At 57.1% G+C, this 18,279-nt stretch overlaps 1 protein-coding gene and 1 long non-coding RNA gene across 3 annotated transcripts in view; one reads left to right on the top strand and one right to left on the bottom strand.

Annotated features, from left to right (window-relative positions):
- Positions 1 to 18,279, bottom strand: part of LMNA (lamin A/C) — a 38,838-nt gene that overhangs the window by 17,770 nt on the left and 2,789 nt on the right. Inside the window, exon 1 of one of the 2 annotated variants that reach the window (XM_019711154.2) lies at positions 13,731 to 13,869. The exons of the other annotated variant lie outside the window; for it this stretch is intronic. The gene's annotated coding sequence lies outside the window, so the exon portion shown is untranslated. Of the gene's footprint in view, positions 1 to 13,730; positions 13,870 to 18,279 lie in introns of those variants that run through there. 2 annotated transcript variants of the gene reach the window in all.
- LOC141568660 (uncharacterized) lies at positions 6,198 to 16,833 on the top strand. The gene is made up of 4 exons (XR_012491853.1): positions 6,198 to 6,416; positions 10,810 to 10,886; positions 13,676 to 13,766; positions 16,525 to 16,833. It is a non-coding gene; the product is annotated as an uncharacterized LOC141568660 (long non-coding RNA).

Raw genomic sequence — 18,279 nt, 5'->3', positions numbered from 1 at the left:
CTCAGTCTGCCCGGGGCTTCGCTGAAGCTCGCGTTTTGGTTCCCGCTTGCTCAGCGCTCCCGGCTGCAAGCCTGCCCCCACTGCCCCAGGCCTTGGGGGTAAAGGGCAGAGCCAAGGGGCGAGAGTGGGTGGGCGAAAGGTGGGGGTGGAGGGAGAGGGAAAGTGGATGTAAAGCAAGGGAGGGCGCTAGGCAGACAGATCCAGGAAAGGGGGGGGGAGGGCTGAGGCTGGTGCCCATCGGGGTGACTCACTCTTCCACCACCAGCTCCCCCTTTCCTCCCCATAGTAATAGTGAGTCACCCCTACCCCCCCACACACACGTGGGCAGCCCATTCAAAGCTGCCATCTCAGAATGCCAGGGTGGGGTGGGGAAGGAATCCCTGGGGGCACACAGCGAAGTTCCAGATTCTGAGGTCCATCCCCTGACCACCTTCCTTTGGACCCAAGCAATTGGGAAAAGAGGCTGTGTAGGACCCTCCCCCTTCAGTCCCTCCTACCGCTTACCCCACCCTGCCAAATCCAGGGCTGTACTGATTTTTTTTCTTTTTCCAGGACTGTACTTATTTTAATGGATAATTTAAAACAGATACCAGAGCTGTGTGTGCACTCATCACGTTGCCAGGACATCAGGTCCTAGATTTTTGTGGTTCCTAAAGGGGCCTGAAAATGGGAGCAGAGCAGGGGGCTGGATGGCCAGTGGTGAGTTTCCATCCTGGTTTCATCCAGAAAGGGGTTAGTGGGGAACAGGGACAGCAAAGCCCCCACAACCTTGCTGGATGCAAAGGCCAGCACTGCACTTATCTACATTCCTGCCCAGCCAGGTCTACTTCACAGCTGGCTCTGGGGAGGGGCCAGGCCCTCGCACAAAACAGGATCACCCAGGTCCCCAGGCCCGCACCCCAGGCTCCACAGCCTCCATCCTTGGTCCTCACCAAGGACCCCTTTGGTCAGTCTTCCACTCTCGTCCCCTAATCCTGGGTCTGGCCCCACCAGCCACATTATCTTTTCTAAGAGGTGGCAGAGCTGAGGCTCTGGAAGCCATGGGTGCCCTGCCCCTGGCAACCCACAACTTATTCTGATGAGGAACCAGGGTTTCTGTAATATGCAAAGGAAGCAGAGTTGGTCAGGCCCTCTGTTGTGGGTTCTGGAGCTGGCCTCAGATGGACGAGAGGGGCTGCAGTGGGCTTAAGGCAAGGGCTCTGAGTGTTTAGGGAGGGGCCTCAGGAAGGGCGGGGATGCTCAGGTTCCCAGCTCTAGGAGGGTCCTGCGCAGTGCAGAGCATCCAGGATGCACCCATGTGAGGGACCCAGGACTCAGTTACCTCTCTCCCAGGGTGTGGCACCCACCCTGGGCTCCCCAGACAAAACAGTCTTGTTCTGCTTCTCCCTCTTCTGTTTCCCAAACCAGGAGTGGAGGAGGGGGTGGGAGAGCCAGTGAAATGTGAGGGGCAGGGCTCCTGCAGTCCCACTGCCTCAGCCCCCACCACACTCACAGCGCGCCCGCCCCCCCCCCCGCCCGGCCCCCCCCCCCCTGGTCTGGCTTCCCCTCTTGGCTGGGGAAGCAAAACCACACTTAACTTTTCCTATCCCGGACCTCCTCATCTTTGGGGTAAAGAGGCAGAAGAGAGGTGGGAGGAACCCCACCCCAAATTTCACTCTAGGCCCTTTCCAGAGTCCCGGGCCTCACCACCACGAAAATGACCTCAATCCTAAATCTGAGCTTCAAAGCTGGCCTTTCTCCTGAATACTCAGTCCTAACTCTGGATCCCACGTCTGCTCTCCCCCTGCCAGGGTACAGGTCCCCAGTCCCAGAGAAGCAGGAGAAAGTGGAAGAGGCCAGTTCAGAGGACGGAGCCTGCTGGGGGGAGCGTGGCAAGTTGGGACTGGGTGGACCCCAGGTCCCAGTCCTGCCGCTCACCTACTATGTGACAGATAATACATCTGCTACTGACTTCTCTGGGCTTCAGTTTCCTCATCTGGCCAGAGTGGCTACTCTGCTTGGTCTCAAGGCAGTTGCTCGCTGGTGGGAAAAACACAGGAAAAGGCAGGACCAAGCACAGTGGCTAAAGGGCAGTATAGGACCCTGACCTGCCAAATGAATTCTAAATGGGTTCCAGAAGCCTGGGAGCTGGAGCATAATCAGAACATAGTGGGTGAGTCCAAGGGATGGTTTGGGCAGTGAAGGAGCTCTTGTCTTGAAGACCAGTGACCTTGGAGGGGGGCCCTCCAATGTTTCCACAGCATCCTGGGCCTCCCTCGAGGACCCTTCCTCCCAAAAGTGCTGTGGGGACAGAAGGGGCCAAGTCTTGGTTATCTGTGTCCCCAACAACTGGCCCAACGCCTGGCGCACAGGAGGTGCTCAGTGTTTTGAAATGAACAAATGCATCTGGCCCTGCCACTTTCAGGAGAGTGACTCTGGGCAAGTTACTGCATTTCTTTCAGCCTCAGTTTCCTTATCTATAAAATGGGGATACTGCAATGATTAAGTTACAAGCATTTGAAAGGAGGGTCCTTAGAAGAGGTAGAGTGAGGGACTTTATAGAAGTGCCTTATAGAGAGACAGAGAATTCACTCATCCAACAAATATTTATTGAACGCCTACTATGTGCCACCCACTGCTCTAGACACTAGCATACAATAGTGAATAAAACAGACAAAAATCCCTGTCCTCTTGGAGGTGACATTCTAATGGAGGGAGATAGGCAATAAATAGACAACATTACAGTTTGTTAGAAGGTGGTAAGCACTACGAAAATAAAAATATAAAGCAGGACCTATATGCTTTCACCTACATTCTCAGGTTGGTCCCCAAAACTACCTCATGGGTCGGAGCGGATGTCCCCGTTTTACAGGTGAGGCTGACTTTCCCAAGACTAGACAGTAAGTAATAGGCCAAGCTCAGACTTGGACCAGGCAGCCTGGTCCAAATCCAAGATGTGCTTCACTATCTCATGCCACTTTGGCGGGAGGCGTGGGAGGTGCTGGGGTGGACTGGGGCCCAGAGGAAGTCTGGACACAGGCTGGGCAGAGGCTGGGCAGCCAGCAGAGGTGAGGCGGGGCAGTGTGGGAAGGGCAGGCCGGGAGACATGGAGAGGCAGGAGCTGGGGCTGCATGCGACGGGGTCTGAGGGTAAGATTCTGGCTGCTTGAGAAGGCTGGGGTCAGGAAGGAGAGAAGGGGGGCATGGAGACCAACAAGCAAGGACGCAGAGGCGCTGGCCTGGCAAGAGGCAAGGCCAACGGAGCGGGCTTAGCAGAAGGATGAGACCAGGAGGGATTCCAGAGGCAGCCTGACTCATGCAGGGAGTAGGTATGAGGACCTGTTAGCCCTGTTATCAGGCAAATGGGATCCGCGTTAACTTGTTGACCCTACACAACAGCTCTACAACGTACATACCGCATTAGCCCGCATTAGCCCCATATGACCGACGAGGAAACGCGTTCTTTTAAGGCAGGGTCTCTCTACTCTGGCGCTATTGATACCAGATAATTCTTTGGTGGGGGGACGGTCTGTGCACAGGGGGATGCTTTGCAGCATCCCTGGTCTCTACCCACTAGATGCCAGTAGCACCTCTGCCCCTCATGACAATCAAATATGTCTTCAGACATTGCCAAGTGTCCCCTGGGAGGCCAAATCTCCCCCAGTTGAGAACCACTTGTCTAAGGTCCCATGGTTGAGAGCAGAACTGGAATTTTAACACAGGCTGTCCTGACTGAATGCCCAGATGGTACCCACAGGCTGTAATCCTGGACAGGTGGGGTGGGAGGGAGACCTCAAATGGGTCCTAGGCCATTGGGGAGCCAGTTCTACTCCCCCATAGGGCTGGCAAGGGGTGACTTTTGGAGGCGGGTCTAGGGAGTGGGGTGATTTGGACAGTCAAGGCCATGGTTTGGGAATGCCTTTACTGTGACTTAGTTCTTGAGGGAGGGTCCCTGTCTTGTTCATCCTTTGATCACAGGGTCGGGACAAAACAACTGTTAAAGTGCTGAGTCACTCATGCCCCATGCACAGGTGATGGTCATAACCTTGAAAGTGGAAGGACTTGCCTGTCCTTTAGGTGGCTGCCATGTACCAGGCACCGGGCTAGGGGCTGCCTGTAGGGGATCCTATTTCATTTTCACCTCAGCCTTACTTATGAGGTACGTAGGATTGTCTGCATTTTAGATGCCAAGAACCCAAAGCTCCGAGAGGTTGAGTGGTTGGCATGAGGTTGCACAGCGGAGTAGACTGCCTTCTTCCCACCCAGATTCAGCAAGGAGGAATCATGCAGGTTCAGAGCGATTAGCTCAGTTTAGCTCAGTGGGGAAGGCTCTTAGAAGGAGCGGGTGATCAAAAGCCATTTGTAAAGCCAGAGAACCCCTCATCTCACCCGTAAAGCCCAACGTACTAAATGACAGAGGTCAAGTCTCTCTAGTAGGGAGGTTTGGGGGCCCCTGCCTGCCATGCAGGAGGCCTCCAGGGCTCTGGGAAAGAAGCCCCTCTCTTTACAAGTGGGCTTCTGAGGCCAGAGGAGAAAAGACCTGCCCAAGGTCACACAGCCGGGCCTGCCCAGAACCCCCCAAATAGCACTCTGACCACATGTCACACTGTCACAAGAGACATCACTGTGGGCAGATCTGAAGGGGCTAGCCCATCTTAAGCAACCCGCATGAAGGTTACTAGGAGTTACTAGGATGAACGTTACTAGGATGGGCCATCAGCCAGAGTGGTTGTCTTCCCTCACTGCTCCAGCCGGCCGGAAACGGCTGGATAACACCTGGCTGGCGCCTGGCAGGTCTCTCCCTGGCGACCCTTTCACAGTCAAGATCACTAACTTAATCCTCTCAAGTCTCTCTGAGGTGCACAGAGCGAGCACTGTGACCCCCCTAGTACACATGAGGACACTGAGGCTGGGCCCCTTTCTCAATGTCACACAGCTGACAAGTGACAGAAGCAGGCCCGAAACTCCACGTCTGCCTGCTACACCCACCTCTCTTCTGCCCAGACCCCAAGAAGACCAACCCAGCAGCAAAATCCTGGAGGCCAGTAGCTCCTTCCCAACATTCCAACCCCTCCCCCCTGCTGTTATCAGTGTTACCTGATAACCAGTTGGCCCACGACCGCGCCCCCCTCCCGTGAGTCTCATGCTCAGAACGGTCACAATGCACACTACAGAACGCAGTCCTGCCACAATACACACCAGAGCAGAGCCAGTGGAACAGAGAGGCAGCAGTGACATCCCCTTCTCTCCTCTCCATCCCCCAGCTTTGGCCCCGCCCGACCTGGTGGCGGTGGGGGAGGGCAGGTAGGGGTGGGAAGGGGCGGGGCAGCGGGGCCGTGGGCGGGGCCATGTGGACGCGCCGCACCGCCCCCTTCCCCCCATCCCCCTCCCGCACAGCAGTGGGAGCTGTCGTCCTGGAGGCGGGCAGCGCTGCCGGAGGGTGCTGACGCAGGCGCCGCGTGTGGGCGGCCGCCTGCGAGTCTGCATGTGTTTCTGTGTGTGTGTGTGGTTGCTGGGGCCTCCCTGGACTCCTAAATGGGGGTTTCCTCTCCCTGTTGCCAAGGAAACAAACAGAAGCGCCACAACTCCAGGCAAGTGGCTGGAGGAACGGGTCCCCAAACCCCTTGTCCCTGCACACTTCCAGGAAGTGAGGCAGAGAGGTTCCCCTTTCACCCTCCCCACATCCAGGTGCCGGGCAAACGTTTGTGGGGCCTGAAACCAGAGTGGTCAGCTGTCCGGGTTTGCCGAGCCCTGGGGAGTTCCCAGGTACAAGGCCTTTCTGTGCTAAAACCGGGCCAGTCCCCGACCAGCCGGGACAGTTGGTCTCCCCAGGAGTCCGTCCAGTTTCTGTGGGGAGGCCCTCTTTTAAAAATATGAGGCTATCTTTTACAAATTTTACAGGGGCACATGGCAACGTGGCAGGGCAGGCTTCTCACTGGGTCCTGGAAGGGCCTGTGCAGTGGGGGCTCTGCAGCTTCACCCGCCTTCGCTTCCTAATGAATATGCCCGTCCCCAGCCCCTGCAATCCCCAAGCTCCTCAGGCCACAGGAGTCAACTGGGAAAGAACTCTTACGGGAGGGTGGTGGTGAAGCAGACGTCCGGAGGGGTGGGGCGGAGCAAGGGGCACTTTCTGGAGAAGTGGCGGGTGGCAGGTGGCTAGGCAGGGGCTCTGCCCCATCAGGAGCGCCTGGAGGGAGGGACTGTGGGATGGGGAAGGGACTGCCCAGCGCCAGCGCTTCATGCGTTGCGGGGAAGCCAGAACTTCGGCGCTAGGAGGAGTCTTGCGGCATCCTGCAGGCCAGCCCTTCACTTCGCGACCTGACTCAGCCCAACTCCCAGATTCCTCTTTGCCCCGTCAGTCCAAAGTTTACAGGGCACTCTGAGAATCCACCTCACTTTGGCTCTTGACCGCTGAGGGGCTCTTTATGACAGGGACAGGTAATGGGAAAACGGGTGGGGCAGCGGGGCCTGGCTGGAAAGGACAGGATGCACAGGCCCCGGGAGGGGCCCAGGGGGCATCTGTTTCCTCTTGGCCAAGGTTCCCTCCATCCTACCCCCAGCGGAGATGAAAATGGTGCTGGCTTCCTGAAGCAGAGCTTCCTGGCCTGGGAAGGAGGACCAATACCATGTCCATCAAAACATCCCACATTACCTCACCTGTCTCCCCTGCCGCTCCAGGGAGCTGAGCTAAAGCTTAGGGGTGGAGGTATATTTCCTGTTGGGGCAGAGGTGAGGTCCTGGGGCTCTGAGCACCAACGATTGCCAGGAGTGATAACCAGGCTGGGCTCCCAGTGGGATGGGGTCGGGGAGAGGCAGGGGACCTGTCTGGCTCAGGGGTGGGGTCTCACTCAGGCACCTTAGTGGCTCTGGGTGGAGGATGAACCATGAAGGGTAGAACGCAGCGGGAAAGTGGGATGAAGGGAGAGATAAGGGTGGGTAAAGGGAGGAGATTGGGGAGATAATACCACGAAGGAGGAAGAACTGAGTTTTGAAGGGGTTTGGAATCACATCTGGAGTCTAAGCCAGGGGGCCAGAGAGTGGGGAGCTGGGCAGAGGGGAGGCCCAGGAATTGAGGAGAGGGGCAGCTGCCCGGACAGACACCAGCGCTCCAGCCCCAGATCCTGGTGGGGCAAATATTTACCTGGCAACGGTTGCTAAGCAGGGAGGAAGGAGGAGGGAGGCCAGTAGCTGGAGGCCTTGGAGGCTCCTCCCCATCCCTCACAAGAGAAAGCTTGGAGGCTGAGTGAACCATCCGTACTGGCCCGGTCGGCTCAGCTATGTCTCTTCATGTATCTTGGGGTCACCTCTACCCACCCAACAGGCCAGAAGGCTGGGCTAGGTGGGATTTAATCCCTGGGCTGCCAGGCGTTTCCCCCCCACCCCCAGGACAGCTCTTGGCAAAACACCCACTTCCCAATCCGCTGGTCAGTGGGGGTGGAAAGGTCCAAAGAATCAGGATACAGTGAGGAAAGAGATGCTGAAGGAGGGAGTCAAGATGTCCAGGAGACGGAGAATGGAAGAGCGGATGAGGTGGCGGAAAGGCGGGAGTCCATCAGAGGCAGTGAAGGAGCAGGTGGGGGGCTGATGGGCCCAGAGAAGAGGGGTCCGCAGGGGCACTCCCTGCCCTGGCCCCTGGGCAGAGGAGGGGGAGGGGCAGAGGAGAGGAGGGTGTGCTCTGATGGAGCCAGATGTGGCCCATGTGACATGGGCTGTCTTTGGCATGGGCACAGTGGGCAGGCTGAGCTGCCAGGAAGGATTAGTCAGAAGCTGGGAGGGGGAGGAGAACTAGTCCAGGACCCCCAAGGAAGCAGATGGGAGCTTTGGGGAGGCTGGAAGGGCTCAGCGCCTGCGAGGGGGGCTGGCAGGGGCATGGGCTGCCCTCCCCAACCAGCCTTCAGGTTCCCATCCATTCCCCTGGCACAGCCTCCATTTCCATGTGCAGAAAGACACCCCTTCCTAGGGCCCAAGATGTGTCCGTCACACAGGGGGGACTCACAGGTCCCCTTCCTTACCCACCTCCTCAGGGTAAGTCTCTGCTCTGCAGGGCTTCTCCCTGGGGGTCCACAGGTTCTCACCCTCTGCCACAGGCCCTCTGGAAATTGGGGCACAGAAATGGGAAGGCACAGAGCGGAAGCTGCTGGGGCTGAGAGGAGGGTCCTGGAGCCCAGGCTCCCCGGTGCTGATGGGGGTTCTCAAAGGTCGAAGGGTTGGCCAGAGTGGCTGCCACCCTGAATGGGGGCAGACAGAGGGCTGTCACTGTGAAGCGACACCAGAAGAGGGACTTCTCCAGGATCCCATAACAACATGAGCCAGGCCAGAGGGGTGGGGCACCCCAGAGCAGACCTGAAGGGTGGGCCAGGGCACAGCAGGTAAGGAAGACCTCTAGTGACAGAACGAGGGACCCCTGGAGAGCCAGGTCCAAGCTGGCAACCACAAGAGTGTTGTTTTCCAAACTCTCATCGGAAAGTTTGAAAAATATACATGGAAACATGACTCACTGCCCCCTCCCCATGGCCCCCCTTTCCTGGTTTCTGTGATTTTTTCTCCCGAGTTAATTCAAATCATATTCTCACAGACCAAGCTTAATGAGGGAGGGAAAAGAGCAGCAGAAGGAGGTTGAGAGGCGCCAAGGGAGGGGCCGGAGATGGAGAAGTGTGCTGGGCAGGGCACACAAGGCTGCAGGGATTGTCCCCTGTGGTCACCTGGGGGGGGGCATTCAACTTCCAAACACCAGCCCAAGTGAAGGGTGGGAGTAGACTCCACTCACACCAGTACCACCGAAACTGGGATGGCCACCACATGCCAGGACAAGAGCTGGCCTTCTGGCCTCCTCTTTGGAACCCCACCCAGGGCTGCCACTGAGCCCGGGGCTGGGAGGGGGTGGTGTGGGGAGCTCTCTGAACTCAGCCATCTCCACTGCTCCCCCCAGCCCCCAGACTTTTGTGGAACAGGCAAGGGCACACCCGTTCCTTTGAACCAGGGAGTGTCCCACCCGACAGGGTGTCTCTGGGCCAAGAATTCCCAGCTTGTCCCTCAGAGGGGGACTGGGCCAGGACGAGTGGCCCTTCCACTCCAGAGTTCCTGGAACAGGACTCCAGGCATTCCCAGGGGTGATTCCAGAGCTTCCATACTCGTCATCCTTGCTTGGGTGTCCAAGATGGAGTCTCCAGGCCTCCCCAGCCCCCCGCCCCCTCTGCTCCTCCTTCCTTAGCCTCTCCCTCCAGCTCCCTAGGCCAGTGAGTCCCCAAGTCCTGCGGGGTCTACCTCCACAATCTGTCTCCATTCTGCACACTGCCTCCAGCTCCCGTCCGCTCACCAGAACCCCTGGGTGACAGCAGGCGCCTCCCTGCCTCTTCCCTGCCTCCGCTCCAATCCCTTCTCCACCCTGAACCACAGCCATCTTTCCAAAATGTCACCCTCGGCATGTTTCCACCAGACTTCAGACTAACAGAGCATCCCACTGTATTCGGGACGGGGTCCGGATCCGTGAGTGGGCTTGTCAAGCCCTCCACGACCGGCCGTGCCGTCTCCGGCCTCCGCCCTCAGCCTGCGGATGGCAGCAAGCACCACCTCTCGCCTTACGTCTAAGCTAACGCCGCACACTTTACTGCTGACCAACTCCTCCTCATGCCCCAGGCGCAGCTACAGGTGCCACCAAGACTGGACCAGTGTTGCCCTTAAGCCAACACCCTTCGTCATCCTGTAGTGACGCTGTCTGTACACCTCTGATTCCCCCATTAGGGGAGCGCCCTGAGGGTGGAGGTTGGGGCGTCTGGCCCGCTTCTGTCTTCCCAGCCCCCAGCACAGCGCCTGGGACACAGGAGGGGCTCTGGTCATGCTTGTGTTGACCATGTCACCATGCCTCCATCATGAATCAGCACCCTCAAAGTGCTCAGCTTCTCCCTCCACTTATTCCACACCCCACTCTTCAGCGCCTGATGCGAGTGTCCGTTTCCTCCACACGGCCCTCACTGTTTGCCTTCATCAGAGCAGTACATGTGCCCTGACTCCACATGTCTCCACACCCAGCCTGGGGCACACGGTCCCACCAGCGGTGACAACAGCTACTGTTTATACAGCACACACTATGTGTCGTGGCTTGCTCTAGGTTCTTTCCATTCATGGCTCATTTGATACCTAGAGCAGGAGCTAACAAGAGAGCTTGGCCGGAGAACCTGACTTGTCTGAGGGATCAGGACAGACCTGTCCAGGAGGCCGAAACCCTGCAGCCATTGCGTGTACAGGAGGAGATGGGCATAGGTTAGGCCCTTAATGAATGTTTATTGAGGGAAGGAACAGTACAATTGTCTGCCTTTATAGCAGGTTGTATCACTACTGAAACATTATCTCCAGGCAGCCCTGGAGTAAGCATAGCTAGGTCAATATTCTCGTTTTATAGAGGACTTAGTCCAGGTGAGTGGGAGGGACCTGCTTCGGGCCACACAGGTAGTAATGGGATCTCATTCAAACTGTGGCACCTCCAGGGCTGTGCAGAGGGTCCTGTGTGGTCCAGGACAGGGGGCCGCTGTGCTGGGGGCTGGGGAAGGGGGTTACTGGAGAGTTTTCAGGGGTCAGGGCTGGGGGGAACCTCAGAGACCACACATCCAGTGGTCTCAACCCTCACTGGGCATCAACACCACTTGGGGGAGGGGGCTTTCCAAACTGCCAGCGCCCAAAGCTCAGATATGTTGATTCAGTAATTGGTCTGGGGTGGGACCTGGGCATTTTCGGTACCCACCACTTCAGTCTGTCATCTTATAGATGAAGCAGCTGAGGCTTGGAGTGAGAATTATGATAACAGCTAACCACGCACGATGCCACACTGTTCTAGGTATTGCAGGTATGTTATCCACCCGACCCTCACCAGGACGCTGCACTGAAGCCACTTACTGCCGGCTCCATGCTACGGTGAGAAAACAAAGCCCAGTGGGTCCAAGGTCACACGACCAGTAAGTGGCGGAGCTGGGATTCAAACCCCAGAGACCTGGCTTTGGAACCCACACTCCCAACCTTGACCCCACAGCTGTCAACTCCAAAGTCGCCAAGCAGCTAGTGGGAGAGCCAGGCCTGATCCCATATGTCTGGGCAGAAAAGTCCGGAAGCCAGTGAGAGTGGGTAAACTGAGGTCAGAGATGCCATGGTCCAAGTGGGAGGCCTGGAGGCTCCTGAAGGGGCTGAGTGGTGTGGGGCTGGGCAGCGGGCACCTTCTCCCCAGGGTCACCCTTCACTGGCCTGCCTCCCTCCCCTCCTGTAGGGGAGCCCTGACCAGCCCCAGCTGAGCTGTCACCCTCCCTGAGCTAATTGATGCAGCCTCCTAATTGCTGATGACAAAGAGGCAATTAAGCCCAATTAGGGAGCAAGAGAATAGTGCTCAGCTTCCTTGGCCTCTGGGCTCCCCTCCACTGCGATCTCCAGGCACCTGCTGCCCACCTTCCCCTCCCCCAGGGAACAGAACTGCTACTTGTATTGACATTGTCCCAGTTCACATTCTTTCTTTGCTCTCCCAAGGGTCAAGGGCCAAGCACCTGTTTGTCCCCCACCCGCACTGCAGGGCAGCTCAGTCTCCTAGGCCCCTAGACAAGAGCATTCGCATCACCTCATAATTCACAAGTACTTGGCCACCATCCCATCCCCACTACCCACAACCCTGGAGGTAGGGTACCCCTCATCATCACTGGGGCTCAGGGACAGCAAGTGATTTGCCCGAAATCAGAGTCCACTTTGACCCCAGATCTCGTACCCTTGATGTACATATGGGATAAATCGGTTGATGGCACCTCCGTTATTCCCGATGTAACACGGCAGGTAAACGAACTGCTCCACTATGCTAGGTTGTCCCTTGTAACCTGCTGTCTCCTTCTGTTCACCTGCCTGACTGTTCCGGAGAACCCAGGGCCAAATTCAAAAGCCAGGAGACGGGCTCGGTGGGAGGGCCCTGGGAGTAAGCACGAATTTACTCTGTAGCCCTGGAGAGACTGTTTCCCGCCGATGGGCCTCAGTTTCTCCATCTACAGAACAAGTGGACTGGACGGGAAGATTTCCACGGCCCTTCCTGCTTCCACCCTCTGCTACAAGGGCAGAGCTGGTGAGGGCTGGGCTTTCCTCCTGCATGCCATCAGGGCCTGGGGGGGGAGGATGGGGATACCCCTTTCATACTGAAAGTTGGGGGCCCCATAGCTCAACAAGAATGAAACCATCCTGACGGCAACTGGGGGAGGCCAGGCAACTCCCTGGCCTGGAGGATGGCAACTCCCAGGCTCTAGCGGGGGAGTTGCAGGACAGACATCACACACACACACACACTCCTGCCTCCAGGGCCGGAACACAAAGAAAACTACGGGGGAGGGTGGAGGAGAGTGAGAGCTGGGCTGGGTCACAGTTCTGGCCCACATCAGGCCACGCATTCTGGCAGCCTCCGACCCGCCAGTGTTGGGCCAGCAGGGAGGCGTGGGGAGCTGGGTCTTGGCCACACTCTAACTTCCATGCCTTTGTTCTTCCTTTCCTGCTCTGTGAGTCTTCACAAGCATGGTTAGCGTCAGGCGAGCCTGGGTTCTAATCCTGCCTCTGCCACTCATGTCCTACCTGTCACCCTGGGCCTCGTCTATAAAATGGGGTGACAGTAACCCAGCAGGGTCGTCGGGAACAATAAGTGAGATGCATGCACAGTGAGAGGGCAGAGAACCCAGTTCCGTCCTACACCTGGCAGGGTACGGGCTCCGGGGCTGGGCTTGGGGGAGTGTGGCTGAGCACCCAGGAACCACAGGGCATCCGGTCCCGGGCACCCAGCACCCATTACCCAGTCCCTCTGCAGCAGCCTTCCCTTTCCTGTGGTGAATCACTGTTCACAGGCCCTGGGGACCCAGGAGTCCCCGGCTTGCCACAAACACTACCATTGTCATAGAAACCGGGCCTCCTCCGCTGATTGATTTCACCACATTGTCCCCCACGCTGTGTCTGGTTCCTAGATCTCAGCTTTTGACTCATTGATTGAACCGCTTCTCGTTTCAGGTCCCTAAGATACTGTCAGCCTGTCCCCACTCCGTGGTCTGTGCCCCCAGCCCCTGAGCCAGGGCCCCCACTCCCTTCGCTGTCAAGTTAGGCAGGGCACCCCCTTAGGAAAACATCTGTCCAGGGGCAGGGGCGGTGAGCGCGGCAGCCTGGCTGCCGGTCAGGAGCCCAGCCAGCTCACCCGCCCGCTCAAACGCAGCCCGAGGCTGTGAGACCGGCCAGGGCAAGGGAGGTGGCCGCGGGCAGAGACCGGCGGGCGCTGGCGCCACCTGCTGGCCGGGGGGACCGCCCCCCCCCCCCTTAACGGTGGCCGTGTCCAGACTAGTCCAGAGTGGCAGAAGGCCCTGGCTCTGTGTCCTCTCAGGGGACAGCCATCCACACCATTTGTTCATCCGTTCAATCACAGATATTCACCATCTGTGTGTCCTCATGGAACCAGCAATTAAATCACGAGTGCCTCCAAAAGGGGCAGCTGGGGGCGGGGGAGGATGGCAGAGGACCAGGCACCCGACCCAGGCTGCGGGTTTGCAGCGGCCTCCCCGGGGGCGGGATGCCTAAGCCCTGAATAATAAAACCAACATTTATTAAGCGCTTTCTGTGTACTAGGTGCCATGTCAGCACTTACATGCCTCTTCCCACTAACCACACAACCCCATGAGGTAACTGCTCCTATTATCTTCGTGTTACAGACGGGAGAACAGGTTCAGAGACAGTAAGTGATCCGCACAGGCGCCGCCCGCTCACCTGCGGCCCAGGTTTGGAGGAATCCACACTCCCACGGTAAGGGAGGGGCACGCGTGATCCGGCGGAGGAAACCGCAGACATGGAAAGCTCGGAGCCTGGGCACAGGGACTAGGGCAAAGGCGCCGGAAAGAAGCGCCCAGGGAGGGAGGAGAAACGCCAGGGAGCGAATAGAGTTTGGAAGTGGGAGGGACCAGCAGGGTCAGAGATCAAGCCGGATGAAACCTGAGATCGGTCGCAGCCCCAGCTCTGAGAAGGCCCTGGTCAGTGTGGGAAGAAGGCTAGGCCCAGAAACTGGGAGTAGCTGGTCCCTTTACACAGGTCTGAGGTCAGGGCTTGGGCCAAACAACAGACCTTGAAGTCTGCGAAGGCGGCCAGGGAGATGCGCAGTTACCCCCGGGGGCGGTATGGGGGTACTTCTAGGGAATAGGCAGTAAGCGGCACCGGTCATAGTGTCCTCTCTCCAGCACCCAGCCTGAACCCATACGTGGCAGGAACGCAGTACTGGTGCGAATTCACTGGCAGGACTTCTGACTGGTGTGGCTCAGGAGGGATCTGCCAGCGGGTGAACCCCTCCCCTGAATCACGGAGCCTTGGCAGTAGCATGCCCTTCCTTGAGAGGGCAGGGGAGTCTAGATACGCGGGTCAAGTGCTCCGGCCAGGGCCCCTCCACCCACAGGCCTTCAGGCACTGTTCTCCCTGCCAGGGACCCTCTCTGCCCCCTCATCTTGGCTGTCCCCCACTCATCCTCCAGAGCTGAGCTTAGGCGACCTGACCACGCAACGGCCCTCCGTGGCCCTCCTGAGTCCGCTGTGGCAGCCAGCATTTACCCTCCACAAGCACCTAGCCCACAGTGCTGTCAAAGCCAGTGTCCACTTTCTGCGAGCTATAACCCACTCACTGAAAGCCCCCCAGGACAAGGGAAGTGTCTCTCCACAGCCTGGCAGAGGGGAGGCACTCCATAAAAATGTGTGTGGATTAACTGAATGAATAAAAGGAAATTACCGTGTGATACTGAACAAATCACTCCCCATCGTTGGGCCTCAGTTTCCTCCTCTGTAAAGTGGGGGCAGGACAGTGTGGAACAGTGATGTGCGTCTATGTGCTTAATAACCTGTGGGGAAAGCCCTGGTTTGCGGCAATTGCCAATTTCGATGGTGCAAATTCTCTCACCATGGCTGGTTTCAAGTTGGACCATGGGCTCTCACCAGCACGGGTAAGGCACCTCTAGCTCACCACTGCAGGTGGGTGGCTTGGGCCAGAGGGCCTCCAAGGCACTTTCTAGGTCCAATATTCTCGTACAAGGCCCCTCCCAGGAGCCTGTGGCTCGGAGGTTAAGCTGCTCCCCACTCTCATTACCTCCCCAGCACCTCCAATTATCTCTTGTACCCAGTTCTGGGACCTGGTGCCCTTTAATTGCCGCGGTGTGCTCAAAGCCCTAAAAAAAAAAAAGGCCCATGTGACTGGAGTGGAGAATGGGAGGGAGGGCAGGGTCAGCTGGACAGGTGTGCTGGGGCCAGAACGTGACGGACATTCTAAACCACACGAAGGCATTTGGGCTTGAATCTAAGGGCACAAGGTTTTAAGGGAGAGAGTTTCATGGTCAGATTTTTTTGTCAAATGATCTCTCCGGCCACTGTGTGGAGAATGGATTTGAGGGGGCAGGAGAGATGAGAGAAGAGGAGGGAGACCAGTTAGAGGCTACTGCAGACAGCAGATGATGGTGGTGTGGGATAGCAGGGCAGGCGAGAAGTTGTTGGACTTGGGAAGTGTTTTGAGGTGTAGTGGAGCGGACTGGTTAATGGACAGGATGGGAGGAAGTGAGGGGAAAGGCAGGAATCATGGATGGCTCCTGACTGCTGGCTCGAGCACCCATGTGGATGGAGATCCTTTACCGGAAATGGGGGAAGAGCAGGTCTGGAGTGTTGTGGCAGCACCGGGACTAAAAACTCCTGGTACCAAGCCAGCATCTGCCTTCCCCATGGGGACCGCTGGGAGAAGGCATGGAGAAAGTGGGTCAGAGGAGAGGGGACACGGCAGTGGACGGGGCAGAAGCCAAGGGCACAAAATAATGGTAACAACAGCCGACACGCTGCGCTTTATACAGGTCTGGTTAGAGTCTCACAATATGAGTAACCTTTCTAAATTCGCCACCTCACACCTTTCTACCCCCATGTCCTGCTTTATTTTTCTCCATAGCGATTTCCACTACCAGAAGTCACATGATCTCCTTCTTTATTGTCCCCTCCCTTCTGTTTCGTTCAGTGGTGTATCGCCCAACACAGCAAGTGTTCAATATATAGTATTTATTGGATAAAGATTTTAACTGTGGATTAGGTAGGTATTATTATTATTCCCCTTCAGACTCAGGTAGTGGGACTCAATGCCTGTTTCCTTAGCCTGTCCCTTGAACAGTGTCTCCTGGGGACTCAGGAGGGCAGCTGGACGCGAAGCCAGCGTTAGGCAGCTGGAGGGGGCTCAGGATAACCTGGGGAGCTGGTCAGACCGTGGGGACGTCCAGGTCTCAGCCACCTGGGTTTTTATCCTGAGTCAGGAGTAGACTGGTAGCCTCGATGTCTCCCACATATTGGATGACCTGCCAGAAAAGGGCAAAGTGGAGCTTGAGAGGACACCTGAGGAGGCTGGGCTGGGCAGGGAGCCCTCGCTGGGCAGGAGAGAAGCACCTGGGCCCCAGAGTGGCAGCCTAGACTGGAGCCGCTCCCAGCAGTTGGCCTGCAGCGCCACCTCGTGGCCAAGGTTCAAATGCACTTTTTTCTCCAACTGTCCCGTTTCTTAGGGTCCAGGCAAAGGGGACACCCGCCCAACCAGCAAGCCCCCCTGGGCACCTCTGGCAACCTCCACTCATCCCACCAGTGCTTTCCCTTCGCGTGAACCTCACTCATCCTTCAGGGACTCCAGACCTACCTCACCCAGGAAGCCTCTCCAAACTGCTCCAGCATCAGTGACCACTCCCTCGTCGGTCTCCAGAAATTCACTGGCTGTCACTGTTTACCTCTGGGGTCCTAGGCTCTGGAGTCAGACAGATCTGGCTTCGAACACTGGAGTGTCCACTTCCCAGCTGTGTGACCTGAGCAAGGTACTTAACCTTTCTGAGCCTTAGGTCTCTGGTATTCAGCAAAGATGGCGATTCCAGCCTCACAGTTGTGACAAGGATTAAATGAGATCAAAGCTATGGAGGCCCAGAGAGCCTGGCAGTGAGCAGGCACTCAGGAAATGGCAAGTCCCTTCCCGCCCCACTCTGACTTCTTTCCTTTCCTGAAAAAGGAAGTATGATGGAACAGAAGGCACAAAAGAGGAGTCACAGGACTAGGGTCCTCTGGGCTATTAGGTAACTGATGAACTCATTCATTCATTCATTCATTCAACTTCGAGTCCACCTAAGACAGTGTATACAGTGAGTGTGTCTTTTATATCTGTTAATTCACCTGTGCCAGGCTGTGCCTCATGCCTCAGTTTCCTGTTAGTGCCTAGCAGAGAAGGCACTATATATACAACAACCCACCAAGGGCATGTATACTGCCTCCCCCTCCCTGCCCCAAGACAGCACCCTGCTCTGGCTGGCAGCAGGAGCCTCTCCCCCTCCCTCGCCCCAGCCCGAAACCAGAGCTGGCGCCACTGGGTGAGGAATCTGGGGACCAACTGTCACAGCTCCGGTATCACCTGCCTCCGGGACGCCTGGGTCCAGCCCTGAGTCCCAGAGAGTTCCTGTCAGCCAGCTGTCCTGCGGGACCCTAGCTTGGCCCCAACCCCTCTGAGCTGCTCTCCCGGGGGAAATTAGAGAGTGCAGGAGACCTGGTAGGGGGAGCTGGAGGGATCCCAGGGGAGGAGCAGAGGTGTTTGTCTGTCCAGGTCCAAAGCTCAGGCTGGGCTTTGAAACCCTTGGAGGTCAGGTCCGTAACAACAGAAGGACCGGCAGTGATCTCCTCTCTCCTCCAACTGCTGTAGCCCTCCGAGTCCCAAAGACCATCTGGCTCTCACATTGACTCCCATGATCACTGAGCCAGGTAGACTTGTTTCTGTCCTGCCGAGGGCAGAGACCAGGTTTGGTATTTCTTTTGTGCATCCTACAGAATTTCCAATATATTCTCATTGATTGAAATGAATGAGCTGAGTGTGTACCAACAACAGAACTGGCTGCACTCTCAGGAGCAAAGTGGACATCCTGTAAGGGAGGGGGGCATTTAAGAAAAGAAGATGGAAGCCCCATGAAGCAGAAGAGGGGAGGTTCAGCTGACTAGGACACATGGACATGGGTAACAGAACCTCTAGAAGGGCCAGCCAGCTTGGTAGGGCACTTGGTGGCAGCCTCCTGTGTCTCCCTCCCTCTCTTCTTCCCTAGAATAGGGCAGGGAGGGGCAGTATCAGGTGTGTGCCCCCTTCACTTGGTACCTGGTGTCTATTCGGAGATATTAGGCACCCAGTTTTGCTCAGAAAATAGAAGGGACACAGCTCTTCACAGACAAGCAGTCTGGATCACCCACCCCACTCCTGCCCTGCAACCAGGCCTGTGCGTGCACACGCGTACCCTTGC

This window comes from Rhinolophus sinicus, linkage group LG14, assembly GCF_036562045.2.
Source record: "Rhinolophus sinicus isolate RSC01 linkage group LG14, ASM3656204v1, whole genome shotgun sequence".
Taxonomy (NCBI): Eukaryota; Metazoa; Chordata; class Mammalia; order Chiroptera; family Rhinolophidae; genus Rhinolophus; species Rhinolophus sinicus.
Note: the sequence above shows the minus strand (reverse complement) of the source record. Positions and strands in the feature narration are given on the sequence as shown.